The sequence below is a fragment of the Dipodomys merriami genome, unplaced genomic scaffold (assembly GCF_024711535.1).
Source record: "Dipodomys merriami isolate MVZ:Mamm:240054 unplaced genomic scaffold, mDipMer1.0.p SCAF_3, whole genome shotgun sequence".
In the NCBI taxonomy this organism is placed as follows: domain Eukaryota; kingdom Metazoa; phylum Chordata; class Mammalia; order Rodentia; family Heteromyidae; genus Dipodomys; species Dipodomys merriami.
The window spans coordinates 110,341,590-110,361,754 of record NW_027204492.1 but is presented as its reverse complement, the minus strand read 5'-3'; the positions used below and the strand labels follow the sequence as shown (position 1 = coordinate 110,361,754).

The 20,165-nt window shown below is 39.2% G+C and overlaps 1 protein-coding gene across 3 annotated transcripts in view; it reads left to right on the top strand.

The window, feature by feature from the left end:
• The first annotated feature begins 5,979 nt into the window (after positions 1-5,979).
• LOC138840455 (serine/threonine-protein phosphatase with EF-hands 1-like) overlaps positions 5,980-20,165 on the top strand; it is a 66,471-nt gene continuing 52,285 nt past the window's right edge. For 2 of the 3 annotated variants that reach the window (XM_070040783.1, XM_070040781.1), the window contains exons 1-3: positions 5,985-6,132; positions 15,010-15,219; positions 17,407-17,505. The gene's annotated coding sequence lies outside the window, so the exon portion shown is untranslated. Of the gene's footprint in view, positions 6,133-15,009; positions 15,220-17,406; positions 17,506-20,165 lie in introns of all 3 variants that reach the window. The other variant, XM_070040782.1, reaches the window with a different exon arrangement.

Sequence of the window (20,165 nt, the reverse complement as noted above, 5' to 3'; positions counted from 1 at the left end):
CCACTTGAGCCACAGCACTACTTCTGGCTTTTTCTGCTCATGTGGTGCTGAGGAATCGAACCCAGGGTCTCATGCATGCGAGGCAGGCACTCTACCACTGAGCCACCTTCCCAGCCCTGGGATCTTTTTTTATATAATTGGAGTATAGTTTGAAGGGAAATGTACGATAATAAAATCTAAAACCAATAAATACTAGCTTTTTCCCTCTGCTAACTACTGTTAAAATGCAGTGGAAGCTGGGCGCTGGTGGCTCATGCCTGTCATCCTAGCTACTCAGGAGGCTGAGATCTGAGGATCGTGGTTCAAAGCCAGCCCAGGCAGGAAAGTGCATGAGACTCTTATCTCCAGTTAGCCACCAGAAAACAAGTGGCACAGTGGCTCAAGTGGTAGAGTGCTTATTTTGAGCTGAATTGTTCAGGGACAGCGCCCACAGAGTTCAAGCCCCACAACTGAAAAAAAAAATAGCAGATTATATTTTGTGCAAAATGAGCAGGCTACCATGACAAAGGTCTGAATATTATTTCATTATTAGTAATAGATTTCCATAATCTGCTTGTGGGCCCAGTATTCATTCTGAAACCTAGATGCATTGCTGTCCTTCATGGAGTTCTCATGGACATGTTTACAAAAAACAAAAATAGGGCTGGGAAGGTGGCTCAGTGGTAGAGCGCTTGCCTTGCATGCCTGAGGCCCTGGGTTCGATTCCTCAGCACCACATAAGCAGAAAAGGTGGGAAGTGGCGCTGTGGCTCAATTGGTAGAGTGCTAACCTTGAGCTGAAGGGCTGAGGGACAGTGCCCAGGCTCAGAGTTCAGGCCCCATGACCGACAAAAAAACAAAAACAAAAAACAAAACACTTTGAACCAACTGACTTTGTCAAAACAAAGAGAAATTTGAATGAATTCACAGAATTACAAGTTGATTGTGGTTTTTTTAAAATTTAATTTTATTTTATTTGTGAACATACTGTACAGAGGAGTTACAATTACGTGGGCAGGATAATGCATACATTTCTTTTTTTTTTTTTTTTTTTAAATTCTTTTTTTTTTTTTTTTTAATTGTATTTTATTTTATTTGAGAACATACTGTACAGAGGGGCAACAATTACATGGGCAGGATAATGCATACATTTCTTACCAAGCATTGCAGCCTCCTCCTTTGTTTACCCTTCACTTCCCTTCCCCGCCTCCCCCCTCCCCCCACCCAATTTTACCCCCCTCCCCCCACCCAATTATACCCCCCTCCCCCCCCACACCGAAATTGTAAAGCTGGTTTTGACATGACATTTTGTACTTCTCATTGTTGCAACAGGTCCACCTGAATCCTTAAACGACTTGTTTGTCCCCATCTCCTCCACATGTTATACTAACATCAAATATAGTGAAAGCGGGGGTTACACTGTGGGGGAGGGACATACAAAGCAACAAAGAAATAATCTTATAAATAATGCATACATTTCTTACCAAGCATTGCAGCCTCCTCCTTTGTTTACCCTTCACATCCCTTCCCAGCCTCCCCCCTCCCTCCCAATCCCAATCCTTCTCCTTCCCCCGCCTTCCCCCCCCCCCCCCCCCCCCCCGCACCGACGTTGTAAAGCTAGTTTTGGACATGACAACTTGTACTTCTCATTGTTGCAACAGGTCCACCTGTATCCTTAAACAACTGATTTTTCCCCATCTCCTCCACAAGTTATACTGACATCAAATATAGTGAAAGCAGGGGTTATACTGTGGGGGAGGGATATACAAAGCAACAAAGAGATGATCTTATAAATGCGTTAGAAACACATGCATGAAAGAAAAAAACATTAAAATACACATCTAAGGGTTCATTTTCCTGATATCACATTATCTGACCTTTTCCGCTTGACTCATACATATACTAGATATTACAAATAAGGGAAACCATGGGACCTATGTTTCTTTGGGCCTGGCTTACTTCACTTAATATAATTTTTTCCAAGTTTTTCCATTTCCTAACAAATGGGGCAATGTCATTCTTTCTGATGGAGGCATAGAATTCCATTGTGTATATATACCACATTTTCACATAGAACTCCCCTATGACCCAGCAATCCCACTTTTGGGCATTTACCCAAATGTTTACAAACAAGACCACACTAAAGCTACCAGCACAACTGTGTTTATTGCAGCATTATTTACCATAGCTAAGATATGGAACCAACCCAGATGCCCCTCAGTAGATGAATTGATTGTGGTTTTTGTTGTTTTTCTTTCAGAAAAATTATTTGGGTAAGAATTTATATTGTACTTGATTATAGATTTTTTTTAACCAGTCCTAGGTCTTGAACTCAGGCTTGAATACTGTCCCTGAGCTTTGTTTGCTCAAGGCTGGTGCTCTACCACCTGAGCCCCAGCTCCACTTACAGCTTTTTTGGTAATTTGTTGAAGATGAGAGTCTCATAGGTTTTCTTGCCCAGACTGGCTTTGAACCACAATCCTCAGGTCTCAGCCTCCTGAATAGCTAGGATTACAGGTCTGGTCCCCAGCTTGAATATAGATTTTGTCCAATAGATGCACTAGACCGAAGTCTGAAATTTTCCCTTCCATGTAGTTGTACATGACAGAAGATCGCACCCAAACTAGTTTCCACAAGTTAAAATTTGACCTAGAGATTTATGATTTAGCTCAATTTCTCTGACCTTTTGGTCTACCCTTTTTCATGTATCAATTTTACCCTCTAGACAGGCTTCATCATGGTGTCAGTCTGACTCAGAGGACAGTTCTTGGGGCGATTAGTGAAGTCTGTGTAGTAACACTTTCTCCAGGAGCCCTCATATTGTCTGTTCTCATGCCTGAACACTGTTTTGCCAAGAGAAGAAGGTGTGCTGGTTAGGTAGCACTTAGGCCAAGTAAGGTACCTGCCTATTTATCTGAGCAATCACTATTGCTCAAGGAGAGGGCTGTGCTAGTTGGTTTAAATTAATCAGAACTCATTCAGAGTAGTGGTTGGTATCTATCCCACTTAAAACACACCACTGGGAGAGGGCTGTTTTTTTTTTTTTATTATCACATTTGTCTTTGGGAGGGTTATTGGTACCTTGGCTTGAATTCAGGGCTTTGTAGATGCTCAACCATTCTACTTAGCTATGCCTCTGAGAGGATTGATTCACTAAAGGAAAATTGAGACTCTGTTTTAAAGAAGTTAAGGGAATATATGCTAGTCAACTGGTTAAATAACAGATTGGTGTCTCAATATAGTAATGATGATAATAATAATAATAATAATGATAATATAATAACAAGTATTGAATCTTGTGTCCCAGGTACCCCCCCCAAAAAAAACTTTATAAGTTACAAACATTGGTTACAGACTGTATTTGGCTACATACATTAAAAAAAACTGTCATAGAAGAAGTGTAATATAGAGAGTTTTTGTGTTTATCCTACATAATCGGATGCCAAGAAAAAAAACAACTTCATGTTGTCATTCACATCTCAGTCTTGTCCTCCCTTATTCCTCTCTTATTCTTACTGTGAGACTCTTTTTGTCGGTTGTGGGGCTTGAACTCTGTGTGTGGGCGCTGTCCCTCAGCTCTTCAGCTCAAGGCTAGTGCTTTACCACTTGGGCCACAGCACCACTTCTGGTTTTCTGGTTAATTGGAGATAAGTCTCACGGACTTTCCTGTCCAGTCTGGCTTTGAACTGTGATCCTCAGATCTCAGCCTCCTGAGTAGCTAGGATTACAGGCATGAGCCATTGGTGGCTGGCTTGAGACTTTGTTTTCTAATGCTTGTAAGATGTATGCTGCTCCTCTAGGCATTGCATCTTATTTTCAGGCAGAGTAGGGGAAACACAAAGAAGAAAAAGCTCCTATCCCCGAGACATCTCCTTTTAATCAGGAAAGAACTTTTCTCAAGACCTCAGCTGGTAGCTTTCTACTTATATCTTAACTGGCCAGAACTTTGCTACACGCCCACCCTTAACTCCAAGAACTCCTAGCAGATGATGTTTTGTTGAGTGAGTACAATACCACCTAGAACAAAATTGGGATGCTGTAGGGTAAGGCCAAAGGGAGAACGGACATCAGTTTGGCTATTATCTATCAGAGGCTGCCACAATATGTATGAACTCATTTATTACATACCCGGTAAAATTAGTACTATTATGATTGCTACTAGTTTTATAAATCAAGAGGTGGCCATTTGTACACACAGCTATTGTGTAGTGGAGGTAGAAGCCAGGTGACCCCCTAATTTTATGTTTCACCTAAATGTATCCTAATTCATGGGCCACAGCACATTTCTTCTCTAAGATGTAAATCTATTCCTGAATGCAGGTCTCTCATAGAAAAGGTAGATAATATTTAACACCTTGTAGTTTATGAAGGGATTTCCATTGAAATCATTCCATTTAAATATCCCCATTTTATTATTTTTGTTTAGTATTCAGTAAAAAAAAAATAGTACAAGAAGGTTTCATGTGAAAATTCCATACATGTGAACAATATATTTTGAGCAAATTCATACTGCTATATTCCCTTATCCTTTCTTTCCTCCCTCACATTGGTAGGTTTCATTATGCTATTTCCATACATACATATGTAGTGTATGTAATATATTTTGATCTTCACAGTTCCCTCATCATGTTTATTTCCCATCTTTCCCCGCATGGATTCCACTGCCCCAACAATAACCCCACTTTTATTCAAGTCCTGTTAGCATTGAAGTCTTTGCCTGCCCCCCTTCCTCTCTCTGTCTATATACTTGTTCTTTGCAATTGGTTATTACTTTCTTCATCTGGCTATAACCATAAGATAGAAGGGACCTTGTCAGGTTTTGGGGTTATTTTTTGGTAGTAGTGAGGGTTTGAACTTAGGGCCTTGCATTTGTTATCCTAGTGAAATACAGTTGAGCCATGCCTCCAGCCTTATTTCTCACTGGTAATTTTTAGGTTTGTTCTCCCTTCCCACCTGGGTGTGTGCTTGAGCAGTAATATACCTACTCCTGGCTTCTTACCACAACTGAAGTCACATAGATGTGCACCGCATCCAGTTTTCACTCTGTGGGGAGAGTGTCACCAATTTTTCTGCTCTGTCTGGCCTGGTACAGTGATCCTTCCAATTCCATCTTCTCATGTAGCTTGAAATAACAGGCTAACCACCTGTTCCTAATTATTGTCAGTGTATTTGTCCTACTGAAGTGTTTGGAACAATATTACAAAATAGATGCTCATCTATTTGTTGAATGAGTATACAAATGAAACCAAGGTAAGAGTACCCTAAAACAAAATGCTGTAAAAACTGTGCCTAAGACTTTCTTGTGAACTCTTAGTCATCTGAGGGAGTAGTAGAACGTTGGTTTTTTTTTTTTTTTTTTTTTAATGAAAGCTATGGATCTTTCTTAGGGTTAGGGGTGTGTGTGTGTGTGTGTGTGTGTGTGTGTGTGTGTGTGTGTGTGTGTGTGTGTGTGTGTGTGTGTGTGTGTGTGTGTGTGTGTGTGTGTGTGTGTGTGTGTGTGTGTGTGTGTGTGTGTGTGTGTGTGTGTGTGTGTGTGTGTGCGCGCGCGCGCCAGTCCTGGGGCTTGAACTCAGGGCCTGCACACTGTACTTGAGCTTGTTTTGCTAGTGCTCTACCACTTGAGCCACAGAGCCACTTATGTGTGTACTGAGGAATCGAACACAGGGCTTCATGCATGCTAGGCCAGCACTCTACCGGTAAGCCACAATCGCAGCCCTCCTAGGCCATGTTTTAACTAGTAGTTCTGACATTCTTCTAAAAAACCTAAAACCTAATTATTATTATTCTGAAGACAAAAATGATTGACAGAGAGTCAGTGGTGGCCAAAAGAAAAAGTGAATGTAGAATCTGCCTTTCAATAAGCAAGAGCTAGTTCTCTCATCTAGTGTGTTGTTCACATTCTGCTGGCAGGTGCTATCATGTCTCATTGTGGGGTTGTCAAGGTAACTTATTAATGAACCATTCTAGAATTATCCTCCATAAGATTCCAGATGAGAATGAGGAAAGCTCTTTAAGTAAGACCTGTAAATATGAGGATACATTGTGTGCTGAGCCTGCAGGTCAGGCTTGAAGACTCACCAACCAGAAATGTGAATATCTAGGAGTCCCTTTCCCCATTGAGCCTATGTGGAACTGATAAAACCTAGAGGAAAGGGTAAGAGCCCTTAATAGAGCAGTTGCAGTGAATGAGCTCTTTATAGGCCTGGGACCATATGAGTGAAAGTTAACCTGCTTCCCCTGTTTGCTTAGTTGGTTGGTTGGCCCAACTCTTGTGGAATTTGTTTTTATGTATGCAGTATATAATACTTTATATGTACAAGGTAGAATAAGGCCCCTTGATGGAACAGAAAGAGTCTAGGCCACAGAATCCCAAGACTGTAACCTTGGGAAGGCCACCTAACTTTTTAAAAATGTTTTTCATTGTTATTATAAAGGTGATGTATAGAGAGGTTACAGTTACAGAAGTTAGGTTAAGAGTACATTTCTTTTTGGACAGTGTCACCCTTTCCCTTGCTCTCTCCCAGTTTTTCCGTCCTGTCCCTACTCACAAGTTGTACAGTTCGTTTTAATATAGTGTTCAGTGAGTACCACCTCTTCATTTGTTCACCCTTTGTCCCTCAATATCTGCGCCTCCTTATCCTCCCAAAGACATATGAATGAACACAACAAAAAGAAACAAACAAAACCAGCAAAAAAGAAAAAAAAATAGCTTGTTTCCATTTCCTGGATTTCATTTCAATAAATTTCATTTTGTATGTTCAGATGTACATAGGCACTGTGCCTTTGTGTTCCTCTCCTAAGAGTATCCTCCTTTGGTCTCACTGTGTGTGAATGCCTAGGGACCTGTGTAATTTATTGTGTCCCACTGTATTTTAGTTCTAGCTTCTGCATATGAAAGAAAACTTGCACCATACATCACCTTTACAATAAATTTTAAAAATAAAAAAAACAAATTTTATCTCAATTAGGCTTTAAAAAAACTTGCACCATTTGTCTCTCTGAGTTTGGCTTACCTTACTTAACATGATTTGTTCTAGGTCCATCCATTTCCCTGGCACCTGACTTATTTAGGTCTATTTTTTTCCTCTGTTCTAAAACAGAATTCTGAGGGCATTTCTGAATAGACCTAAAGATTGGAGTATCCTAACACATCACAATCTCACTATTGCAGGGCTTTTGGTCAAGAACCTTATGGTGATAGTCCCACAATTTGACTGTTGTCTGTGCCTGGATCAGCCAAGTCCTTGACATCAGGGGATTTGCATCAACACATTTTTCCTTGATTTGCTTTTGTGTTGGAATGGCAGATCACTGCTCCTGTGGAAGGAAAGCAGGAAGAAATGAGGAGTTACCATTCTTGTGTCGTCAATTCATATTATGCTGAATGTCAGAGTGAGATAGATTGATGTAAAAATGCAAGTGCTTACAAGATAAAGGAACAGATGGTAGCAGTACCTAAGAATATCACAACTCTCAATATTTAAGGAAACTTCAAATAAGTCTATTTTGAATTCATGCAAAATGCCTATAGACTTGAAAATTTTGAATTGTATATTGCCAAGGTAAATTATTTCTGTGTAGAGTTATAAGTAAAGGTAGACATGGATTATATGGAAATACGAGTTTCCCTTTATTTACAGTAGCTGCTTTCTTCAGATTCTTGTAGATTGCTCTTTTGGTAGCTTCCTTTGCTCCTTTTAATTGTCTTTCTATCTGTTCCCCAGAACTCTGCTCCTGCCCTATGTATCTTTCTTAGTCTGTAAGCTCTCCTTGTATGTGTGTGTCTGTAAGCTCTCCGTGTGTGTGTGTGTGTGTGTGTGTGTGTGTGTGTGTGTGTGTGTGTGTGTGTGTGTGTGTGTGTGTGTGTGTGTGTGTGTGTGTGTGTGTGTGTGTGTGTGTGTGTGTGTGTGTGTGTGTGTGTTTTATCTTATGTAATCACTTCAGGTATTATTGCTAGCCAAATGACCTCCTTAATCTTACTATTTGGAACTGGTCAGTTTCCTGGACTTGAAATTCAGGCTTATACTATCTGTGGTATAGTTTTAACAGTAAAGTCTCACAGGCACTCAAATGCAGTTCACCCCAAAGTGAACTTGCTGGTTTTCTCTGCAATAAATACACTCTTTTGTGTGTGACTGCACACTTTAATACCTTACTGCAATTAATGGTATCACCTTCTAGACTACATTTTAAGATGGTGAGACCATGTTTGTTTTGTCCACTACTGTACACATGGCCTAGCATACTTAGCACGTGGGAAACACCCAGCAATTATTTTGAGTAAGCAATCAATCTATTAAAAAAAAAACTGGAAACCTTCAAATCCTCCATGAAGCCTCTGTCTCCCTCACTTTCCATACTCACTCCGAGACTTCTAAGGTTTATTATATAAAGTTCATCTTCATCCCATGACCTGGCTTTATGTCACCCCTTCCCTTCTATTCTTAGACAATGGAAGGAACCTTTTCATTGGTCTTGCTATTGTTGTCTTTCCCCATTTCATTACCAGCTGACACGTCCATTGAACTTCCTACAGCTTGAATCTAATCAGATTACCCTTGGGCTCCCCTTGACTTAAATATTTTGCAATCTGGCAGCCTCAAACTGAATCTCTTCAGTCTGTATGGTATTTTGAGGAAACTAGAAGTACAGTGTTTACTTATTTCTATGATGCATATTTTTTCACATTTTGGAACCTCCAGTTTGGAAATGCATCTGAAAATGGATAGTGCCATCATTTTCTCTCATATTCATAGATAAAATAATGTTGTACCCTGTAATTAATGATATCTTAATTTTGGTGAACTACACTCATGCAAACACTTAGAAAATAGGAAGATTACATTGTGCAGTGCCTTTTAGATGTTCTGCTTTCTATATAGTCTCCAAATTTTTGCATACATATTATATGTATGATGTAATGTTATAGAAATATATGTAGAGTATACATATTTTTTCCAAGGGTATCTGATAGCTCTGTATTTTGTTATGTAAGTTGAAAGAAAAAAGTATTTTACTAAAGAAATTAAAGTATTAAAGTTAAATACACAGTACTTTTAAGTAAAAAAAAATAGGAAGATTATAGAAGAAAGTATGCTTAGCTTCCCTTGAAATTTTGTATCAGGCAACACTAGGCCAGGATCTCTCATGCTGACAGCCTGAGATGGAGCTACCATTGTGTAGCACCTGCCTCATTTAGACACAGATTCTCTGTAATGTCCCTGAGTTTCCAACCAGGCCCCTTTATCTGCCTCATACCCATTAAGCATTTTGAAATTTATTTCCCTGATAGGTTAAATGCAAAATCTTTGTTGTGATTTAAGATTACTCACAGTTTGCACTCACCTAACCTCCCCAGATCAGTGCCTCTACCCTCCGCTCTATACACCCTTTCTTTGCTGGTCTCAGGAAACAATATTCAGATATGAAATGCTCCCATGGTCCCTGGGATGCATGTCTTGATCTTTTACATTTGATGAAATATTTCCTGGCTTTCTCAGGTAGAGCTCATTTCTATCTAGGCTCTAGTAGTATGTGGGCATGTATTTTTGCTGACATTTCTTATCTTGAAATTATTTATATGCACGCCTGAGTCCCTCATCATTCTGTGAACCCAGTAGGGGCTTGCACCTTAAATTTATTCATCATGGTCTACATGCCCTGTGGCAGGAACATGTTCAGAAAGTATCTCTGTACCATCTGAATGAGATCTCTGTGTTTTTGAGTTTTGCCTTTGGGTGGAAAGCTAAAATAGGAGTCAAGGGGAAGGACAAGTGTTTTCCCTAGGTGCCAACATTACACCAGAAGATACTACTTCTAACTCTGATTTACAAAGACCTTTCTCAGTTATACTTTAGACTCAAAATTTATAGATTCCCCCAAAGCACAAAAGCACTGCCGCTCTATTAAGTTTTTTAAAGATATATATATATATATATATATATATAAAAAATATATATATATATAGCCACCAGAAAACAAGAACTAGCACTGTGGCTCAAAGGGATAGAATGCCAGTCTTGACTGAAAAACCTCAGGGACTGCACTCAGGCCCTGAGTTTAAGCCTCATGATTAAAAAAAAAAAGAAATACATTAAATTGGTATACAATGACCTGTACAAATTGGCGAATTTTAATATATGAAGAGATTAGTGTAACCACCATTATGAGGCTATTGAATATAGTCTTTCAAAATTCCTTCCTTCCAGTATTTTGTAATCACTCAGCATCTATATTCCTATAACCACTCATCTATTCTCTAGCTGTATAGGTTTTATCTTTTTTTCAAATTTCATACAAACATTCTTAATGTCCTTAATAGCAACAATGCCTTTGAGATCCAAGTAGGTATTTATATCAACAGTTCATTCCTTTTTTAAAAATTATTTTTTTATTGTGAAAATATGGTACAGAGGAGTTACAATGACATGAGCGAGGTAATGAGTACATTTCTTATCAAGCATTGTTGCTCCTTTGTTTTTCCCTTACCATCCCTGCCCTCCCATCTCCACGACTACCCCCCCCCCCACCAAAGTTGTAAAGTTCGGTAGCATCTTGTACATTTCATTGTTGCAATGGGTCCACCTGTATCTCTATTTAAACAATTTGTTTTTTTCCCTTCCCCTCCCCAAATTATACCACTTTGGAAAGTAGTATCGAGGTTCCTCAAAAAACTCCACATAGAGCTCCCCTATGACCCAGCAATCCTACTTTTGAACATTTACCCAAATGATCACAAACAAGACCATACTAAAGCTACCAGCACAACAATGTTTGTTGCAGCATTATTTACCATAGCAAAGATATGGAACCAACCCAGATGCCCCGCAGTAGATGAATGGATCAAGAAAATGTGTTATATATACACAATGGAATTCTATGCCTCCATCAGAAAGAATGACATTGCCCCATTTGTTAGGAAATGGAAAGACTTGGAAAAAATTATATTAAGTGAAGTAAGCCAGGCCCAAAGAAACATAGGTCCCATGGCTTCCCTTATTTGCAATAACTAGTACATGTCTGAGACAAGCAGAAAAGGTCAGATAACTTGATGTTAGGCGAAATGAACCCCAAGATAAGGACTCAAGTGGCTTCTTTCTTGCTATTGTTTCTAACATATTTATAAGATGATTTCTTTGTTGCTTTGTATGTCCCTCCCCCACGGTATAACCCCTGTTTTCACTGTATTTGATGTTGGTCCAGTTCATTCCTTTTTTATTTATTTTTTGTCAGTCCTGGGGCTTGAACTCTGGACCTGGATGTTCTCCCTCAGCTCTTCAGCTCAAGGTGAGCGCCCTACCACTTAAGCCACAGCACCACTTCCGGCTTTTTTCTTTTTGCTTATGTGGTGCTAAGGAATGGAACTCAGGGCCTCATGCATGTGAGACAAGCACTCTACCACTGAGCCATCTTCCCAGCCCAGTTCATTCCTATTTATTGCTCGGTAGTATTTCATTTTATAGCTGTCCATTTTAAGGATGTTCCATTCATTATGAATACATAATTTGGCTGTTTTCCCTATTTACTATTTGTACCTATATCAAGGCTTTTGTATCAATAGAGAATTTTATTGCTTGATAATCACTTCTCAGGAGTTAGGAGTATATGGTAAATATATGTTCAGTTTTATAACAAATTACCATACTTTTTTCAAATAACTTTGCCTCCCTACCATCAAGGTATTAGAGTTCTATTTAGATAATATTCTAGATAGCATTGGCTAATGATTGATATTTAAATTTTTTGTGATGGTTCTAGGGTTTGAACTCAGGGCCTTAACTTTTCTCAAGGTTGACATTCTCACACTTGAGCCACACTCTGCTTGGTTAATTAGAGATAAGTGTCTCATGAACTTTACTGCCCCGGCTGGTTTTGAACTGAGGTCCTCAAATCTGAGCCTCTTGAGTAGCTAGCTAGGATTATAGACCTGAGCCACCTGCATCCAGGAGTATTTAAGTATTTTATTTTTACTTGGAAATAGATGAGCAGTGGTATCTCAGTGTGGTTTTAGTTGAATTTTTGCTTCCTTGAATCTAGTCTGAGAGAAGTGAAGGGGTAAACAAGGTAAAGTCACTACCAATTCAGAGGTATTTCTAATTCTCCTTTTCTTTTTTTAAAAAAAATTGCCTTCTACCATTTTTCTACTTAGAGGCCTCATCAAACTGATTTATTGCTATGTGACAGATGATCAATAATGGCATCTTAAAAGAACACACGTTTGACAGCAGTTTTTGTTAGTTAGGAACCCACCATGTCTTAACTAGCCTTCTGCTTTAGGATCTGTTGTGAACTCTTTGTCATTGGGGAGTTGACTGGGCTTTATTCTTCTGATGGCTTCATTGGAGAGGAGTCCACTTCTAATTTCATGTGTTTTTTGTCAGGATTCAGTCCCTCACAGTCGGACTGCATACCTTAATTAATTGGTGGCTTTTGTTCAGAGCCCTCTTCCCCGTTCATTGCTTTGGTAGTTGTCCCCAACATGGTAGGTTACTTCATCGAAAGCACACAACCAAGGAAAGGCTAACTTTTGTAGGTTATGAGTTTTTTCAAAGTTGAACTTACATACTTCAGACTAGGGGTTTGGGATTCCACTTAGTGGAAGAGTGCTTTCCTGGCAAGCACAACGCCCTGAGTTCGGTCCTTAGCTCTGGAACAAACAACCAAACCAACAAAACCCTATGGAACATACTTCAAACTATTACAGTTATGTTAGCCAGTCATTGTGTTTACTGACCAAGTGATCCCAACAGATACTTCTGGTCTTCACTGACCTTTGTGAATTTGTTCCAGATGATATTGAGTCATACTTCATCTCTAAGTTCTTTCTTTTTCTTTTCTCTTTCTTCAGTACCAGGATTTGAATTCAGGACTTTGCACTTATTATGCAAACATTCTCCCACCTGAGCCACACCTTTAGCACTTTTTGTTTTATTTATTTTTAAAATAGAATCTCACATTTGTGGCCAGGTTAGCTTGAAATCTCCCTGTTTATGATTAGTGTTTAGCTTGGATGACAAGGTACATATGCTGGTTTTTATTGGTTGAGATGGGGGATGCTATTTACCTCTGATCCTCATAATGGGGAATCACCATACCCAGCCCTTTATGTTCTTCCAATGACTTCCTATACCTCATCAAATCTGGCTCATCTTTTCTCCTAACATAATTTTTTATACCCAGAACTTATCCTTGGAGATATGCTTATTCTTTTTCCTTCTTTACATATAAACTCAGTGGATGTTCCTTTTCTTCAAAAGGAGTGTGCTCTTTAGATCAGAGCTCTTTGGAGATTTTTGGATCAAGACAACTGCAGGAAAAGATTTTTAGAATGGACCTTTGGTACTGACATACTCACTTATTTACAGAAAATACTAATGAACACATATTGTACTCATTATCAAACATACATGGAAGTGGGAAACTTAAGAAAATAGATAAAAGTTCTAATGTTTTATGTTCTGCTCTGACAGGTTTTTGTGCTTCTTCTCAGGTACAGGTGCCACAATTTGAGAGTACTAGGAATTAGGAAATGGCAATTGGGTTTGACTGCTTACTTTGTCCCCAGCACCAGAAGGTGCTAAGAGTTGCTAGCAATGGAGGCCATTAGTGCCATTAGATTATGAGGTGCTGGAGGCTATAGAATGGACAAACCTCTTAAGTACTTCCCATCAAGCATATTAGTTCGCATTGTCATTTTTCTCATTCTGTTCCTCAATCCAGCTGCTGTGCATATATTCTAGCATATTCATTGCCTGTGTCATGATCAGTAATTGCAGCTGACTATTAGAAGTACTTTGCCTTGGCAGGCATTAGAGCCATGGCTAGTTCCAGGAAGTATGTGAAATAGAGTTTGTCTGCAATGGCTGATTGCCCCCTTGTGAGGTAGCCAGCTTTTTCCATTTGTCTTTCCATAATTTGTTGCTCCCAGAGACTAACCAAACACCCCGGGTTGGGTTTCTTCTGCAGCAGAGCCTGCGGTGAGAGTTTTAGAATAAATTTATTTGGAAGATGAAGGCAAAGCCAGTAGAGGATTGGGGAAGTGAGGGAAGGGGGGCAAGTGAAAGAAGGGTCAGTTCAGCCTGCAGAAGCAGACAGTCCAGCCATTTTGCAATTTTAATGGATACCTTCCTCCACCCGCTTTTAGTCTAATTTCATCATTATCATTAGGGCAGTTCATCCTGCTTTTAAATTTCCCTCTCCCTTTCTACATCTTTGTTCAGTACTGTAAAATGTGAATGCTCAGGAGAAAAGCCTCTTCTTCTCCTCACCTCTTTACTTTTGGCTTAAGTCTACTCAATTATCAGGTTTCTGTGCCATTTCTAGAAAACTTTCTCTTATCCTTTCTGGGTTAGGGCTCTTTCTCTGTGTCCCTATAATATCTTCTACCTATCCCATTAGAGGTTACTTCATATGGTTTTTCATTTATTCATGTAATATCAATTACATGAACAGCTGAATAAATACTTGATATTATTGATGTTACTGGTATTGTTAGAGCTACCTGAAGGTCTAGTAGAGGAGACAGATTTTCATTTCTAATTTTGCTGCCATTTCTAATTTACCTAAATTTCCATGGAGAGATAATTTGACCCACCTTGACTGTTAGGGCAACGAATATGTTAATATGTGGTTTTAGAACTTTTAAAAAAATATTAAGTAGCTGTACAAAGGATTTGCCATTTAACAAAGCAGTTTATTTTCTTGATATATTCATCCATTGAGGGGAATCTGGGATGATTCCATAACTTTGCTATACTGAATAGGGCTCCAGTGAACATGGTTGTGCTGGTGGCTTTTCTGTAACCTTGTTTGTATTCTATTAAATAAATGCCCAAGAATGGAATTGCTGAGTCAGTTTTTTTGTTTGGTTGAGGAATCTCCATATTGCTTTCCAGAGTGGTGGATCAAATTTACATTCCTACCAACATTGTATTAAGGGTCTCTTGTTCACATCCTCACCAGCATCTGTTGTTGTTTGTTTTCTTGGTTTTAGAACTGTTAACTTATTACTGATTAAAATTTTCTTTTTCAGACTGGAAAACACATCCATGCTCAAGTGCAAGAAAGCCAGCAAGAATCTACAAAGAGGCAAAATCCTGAATTCTGAAAACCGACAAGTTGCTAACCTATGCATTATAATGCAATGATTATAAGGAGAGATTGCTGGAGTCAAAGTGTCCAGGCCCAAATCGCAGTTCTGCCCTTCATCTGCTGTCTCACTTCAGGCTGTCATTCCTAGTGTGTAAGTAGGGATAATATTACTATATACCTCATAGGATGGTGTTTCAATGAAAGAAAATTAACACATGTAAAAATTAGTATGTATGTAAAAGATAAGTATGTGTTCAATAAATTTTACTATTCTCATTGCAATTTGTTTATGTACATTAATATTGGTTCATTTAGCAAATGGAATTGTCCATAGGACTTGTTGTGCTCAAAGTAACATTTATTGTTCTTTGTGCAATAAAAAGTGAGGTTATTCATTTAAAGCAAATTCTAAGTTTTAAACAAAATATATGAAGGGCACACCAATCTAATTCATGGTCCAGACCTTGGCCATTAATGTAACTACCTAAATCCTGAGTTCTTTCCCTCATTTCCTTTGTGAGTAACTCTCTTTATGTTTGTGATGCTAGGAGTGCCAAGAGAAACAGAGTGGGTCCTTTCCTTGTAAGGTTTATGTTGTAAAAGGGCAAATTATACCACATTATAGGAAGCTCAATAATTGGACATGCACATGGTTGTGAGAGCCAGGAGATAGAATGATTAAATCCCATTTGGTGATTCAGAAAAGGAGTCACACAGAAAGTAGCATTTGAAAAATTGTTCCAATGATGACATAGCCATCATTTAATCACTATGGGTTGTAGAGGTGTTTGGCTGGAGATGTAGCCATATAGCTACATTGTCCATTATTTTTTTAGGAGCCTGTGTCATTATACTATCATTTACAGTATGTCAGCTTTATTATATCATAGACATTGCATCCTCACCATGGAAACCTCTGTGGTTGTATTGTCTTATAATGAGATCTTCTGGGAACCTTTATTATGTTAACAAAGTACTAAAGCCCAAAATTTGTTTTCTAGTTATTTTTAAGGGACTCCATTAGATTAAATAGCAAACTATAATCAGTTTGCTATGTCTCTTGTGGCTCTGAGTTGTTGAAAGACATTGTGATAAAGAGCAGCTTGGATGGAGTTATAAAATGGTAATAAGTAGCTGATCAACAGTGCCTCAGACCTGTAATCCTAGCTACATAGGAGAGTAAGATTAAGAGAATCACATTTGGAGACAATTCCACGAAGAAAAATTCATGAAGAGCTGGATATGGTACTGTGTCTAACAGGCAGATTGTACCCATGTACCTGCCCAGGCAAAAAGCAAGATTATCTAAAAAATAACCAGCTAAAATCAGAGCTGCACACTTGGCTCAGTGGTAAGAATGTGTGCATATTGAGTACAGAGTCCTTAGTTCAAACCACAGTACTGCCAATAAAAAAAAGAAAAATAAGAAATGGTTATTGCTAATGTCCTGTAAATCCAGGGAGGCAAAACTTAGGGATAAGTAAGCATGAAAACATACATACTGTGTAACTAGCTAGGAAAATACTGGGAGAAAAATTGCTAATGGTACAGCCATAGGCAGTATGAATCTCTGGGAACTGGATTGCCTCCAACCATAGCAGCGCGCTGGCCATTGACATCCATTACTGATAATGGTGTTTTGAGTTTTAAATGCATCTTCCTCTCGAAACCCATAAAAACTCTAGCCCAACTTTTCCTTTTCCTCATTGATGATGAAGAGAAGCAAATCTTTTCATAGGTTCTCTAACAAGGAGCTAGTTGAATGAGTTGGACAATACAAAGGTTACACAAATTAGTTTGTATCACCCAGGTCTTTTAAACCCATATGCCAGAAGTCCTAAGGAAGGATGTTTTGTTTTTTTCTTTCTTCTCTTAATTACACTCAAGTTACTGCAGTGTTTTCTAAAAATCATTTCACTTGCCGCAGAGTGCTTTTCTCTTTATCTGCTGAATTTATCTTCTACTTTGTACTGACGTGGATTATTTTTGTTTTGAAATAGTAATGAGGTTCTTCCTCCACAAAGTGTGGTCCCTGTGGAAGCAGTCATGTGACCACTAGCATTACAGCCCATTACTTGAACATATATATCCCTTTATTTCCTAGCCAGGAACAGAGCAGGTGGGAGGCAGACGGCCAGCTCAGGGCCCAGCTCAATCTCACTTGGATGTTTGGCTCTAGATTTGTTTTCCAGACTGAAATCCAAAGCAGTCTAGCATTGTTGTATGTATTTAAGTGCTCTCCATGCAGAAATGTAAAGTGTTTGTGTATGGGTGTGTGTGTGGGGGGGGGGGGCGGTATGACAGCTTGAAGCCAAGGCTGTACTTTTTTTCCCTGCAGGCTTCTGTATTCTCTCAGACAAGGCCTTTTCTCACATTTGTCTCTCCTGAAACAGCTGGAGTGAGGAAAACCTCTGTGTTGGCCAAGCAGAAGACACAGGTAATGTTTGTTTGTTTTGGGGTATTATGGGCAAGCTGAATTCTATACTATGCACATATCATGTGGCAACAGAAGAAGAAATGCACACTCACTAGATTCTTTTATGGCTTTGTAATATCTTAGAATGATATTTCTCAGAACTGCTGGTTGTAAACCAGTTGGCATTTAAAAAAGGAATAGAAATGACTGAAACCTCGAGGGTTGCAGCTTATTTGAAATGAAGTTGATATTGGAAAAATTGTGCTCACTTGGCATGAGCTAGTAAATGAGAGAAGGAATACTTTGGAAAATCTTTCTGGTAAGTCCCTTATGAGGGTATTCCCTAACTTCCACTGTACAACTTCATATTTAGAAATCTTTCTTTTGCTTCTTTGACCTTTTGTAATCTTAGAAGAATACAATGTTTACATTTGTAAGAAAGGGAACTAATACATTTTAGTGTTCACGAATTACTTTTAGTAATTGAGCTCTTTCACAGATGATCAAAGTGGATCCTGAAATGAAGGCATAGCTAGCCTTTAAGTAGACAAACGTTTTTGGTTTGCAGTGATGAGGCAGAGTACTGCTTCAGCTCTGCCACTGATGAGCTTTGCTATGGAGTATGATATTTCAGCCTCAATTTGTTCATTTGTAATATGGGAGTGATGATACTGTCTTGATGGTTTGCTGTGAAGATGCAATGGAATAATTGGCTTATAAGCAACTACTGTGCTGGGTGCATAGTGGTCCCTTAATAAGGAGATTATAAGTGGTGAATGTAGCTATTACTTATTATTAATGATATAGCATTCTTTCAAATATTAGAAATATGGTGGGGAGGAGGGAGCCCATTTTCTTTCATTATCCCAGAACCTATAAATATCCATGTGGTTTGGTCTCTGGGAAGCCCCAAACAAAGCATTCCTGAAGGAAGTAATTTGGGTAAACACAGTAAATACATATTATACCTAGCCCCTTCTAACTTATCTACTAAGAAAAGTTGCTCTTTGTTCAAGCCAGTTTTTGTTGTTGTTGTTGGTTGTGGGGCTTGAACTCTGGGCTTGACCTTTGAGCCTGAGCGCTGTCCCTAAGCTCTTCAGCTCAAAGCTAGCGCTCTACCACTTGAGCTAAAATGCCACTGCTATTGTCTGTTTTCTTATAAGGAAACTGTGATACAGAGGAATTAGACAGAAGCTGAGAATTCAAACTCTGGTTGTATGATTTCAAAATGAAGGCTCTACTGAGCCAGCATAAAGCTATTAGAAACAGTAGTTTTTTGAGATGGTATGCATTGTAGAATCTCTTGATAGGCTTTTTGGAGAACTATTGGAAGCTCTTGCTTAGAGATTCATGATGCCCACTAGTTGTTTATTTTTTATTTTGCCGATCTTGGGACTTGAACTCAGGGCCTGGGCACTGTCCCTGAGCCTCTGTGCTCAAGGCTAGCACTCTACCACTTGAACCACAGCACCACTTTCAGCTTTTTCTGTGTATGTGGTACTGAGGAATTGAACCCAGGGTCTACAGCTAATCCACATTCCCGCCTGCCCATTAGTTGTTGAAGGCTCTGCGAAGTCCTGAAGCAAAGAAAGCTGTTTACCTCTCCCAAACTTCCCTGGTGAGACCTTTTTTTTTTTTTTTAACTTATTCCTAGGACCATAAACTTCATAAACACATACTTTGGAAAACCTGACATCATTCCAAGCTGCTTCCTAATTACAGTAATTTCTAATGTGCCAATAGATATCCTTAGGTACCTTAGAGTAGTTGGTAGACTTTTCTCCCCATTTCTATCCTTTTTATCTGATGCAACCCAGAATCACCAGCTCAGTTTTACACATCTGCTCTTATTCATTTAAGCATTAATTCATTAAGCATTCAATTAAGCATTCTGTAGAGGTAGAAGGGAGTTGTAGAGGGGACCTTTGTGGTGTTGTCTGTCACAGATTTCTCTGCCTCACTTTATGCCTCTTAATTTTGTTTAATATACAGACCTCTGTTTCAATAAATACCATGGAGAATGTCAAAGGGTGAGCCTGACAGGTTGTCTGGTTTTTTTTCTTTTCTGACATTTTATTAGCATATGTAATTGTACAAGGGAAGTCATTGTGAGATTTTCATACATGCATGCGTACAATGTACCTGATGTTCACCCACATACTCTCCCTCACCTCACCTTGAAACAATTTCAGTAGGTTTCTTTTTTTTTATTTACTCAATCTACATTTTAGTTTTCATTTCAACTAAGGCAAGATGTCAAAGGCATCTTGATTTTTTTTTTATTGTGAAAATACTATACAGAGGGGTTACAATTACATGGGCAAGGTAATGAGTACATTTCTTAACAATGCTGCCTCCTCCTTTGTTTTTTTTGGTTGGTCGTGGGGCTTGAACTCTGGGCCTGGACACTATCCCTCAGCTCTTCAGCTGAAGGCGAGCGCTCTACCACTTGAGCTACAGCGCCACTTCCGGTTTTCTGGTGGTTTATTGGAGATAGGAGTCTCACGGTCTCTCCTGCCTGGGCTAGCTTTGAACCGAGATCCTCAGATCTCAGCCTCCTGAGTAGCTAGGATTACAGGTTTGAGACACCAGTGCCCGGCGCCTCCTCCTTTGTTTCCCCTTCCCATCCCTTCCATCTCCCACCCCACCCCCACCCGCCACCCACCCACCCCCTCGTCCCC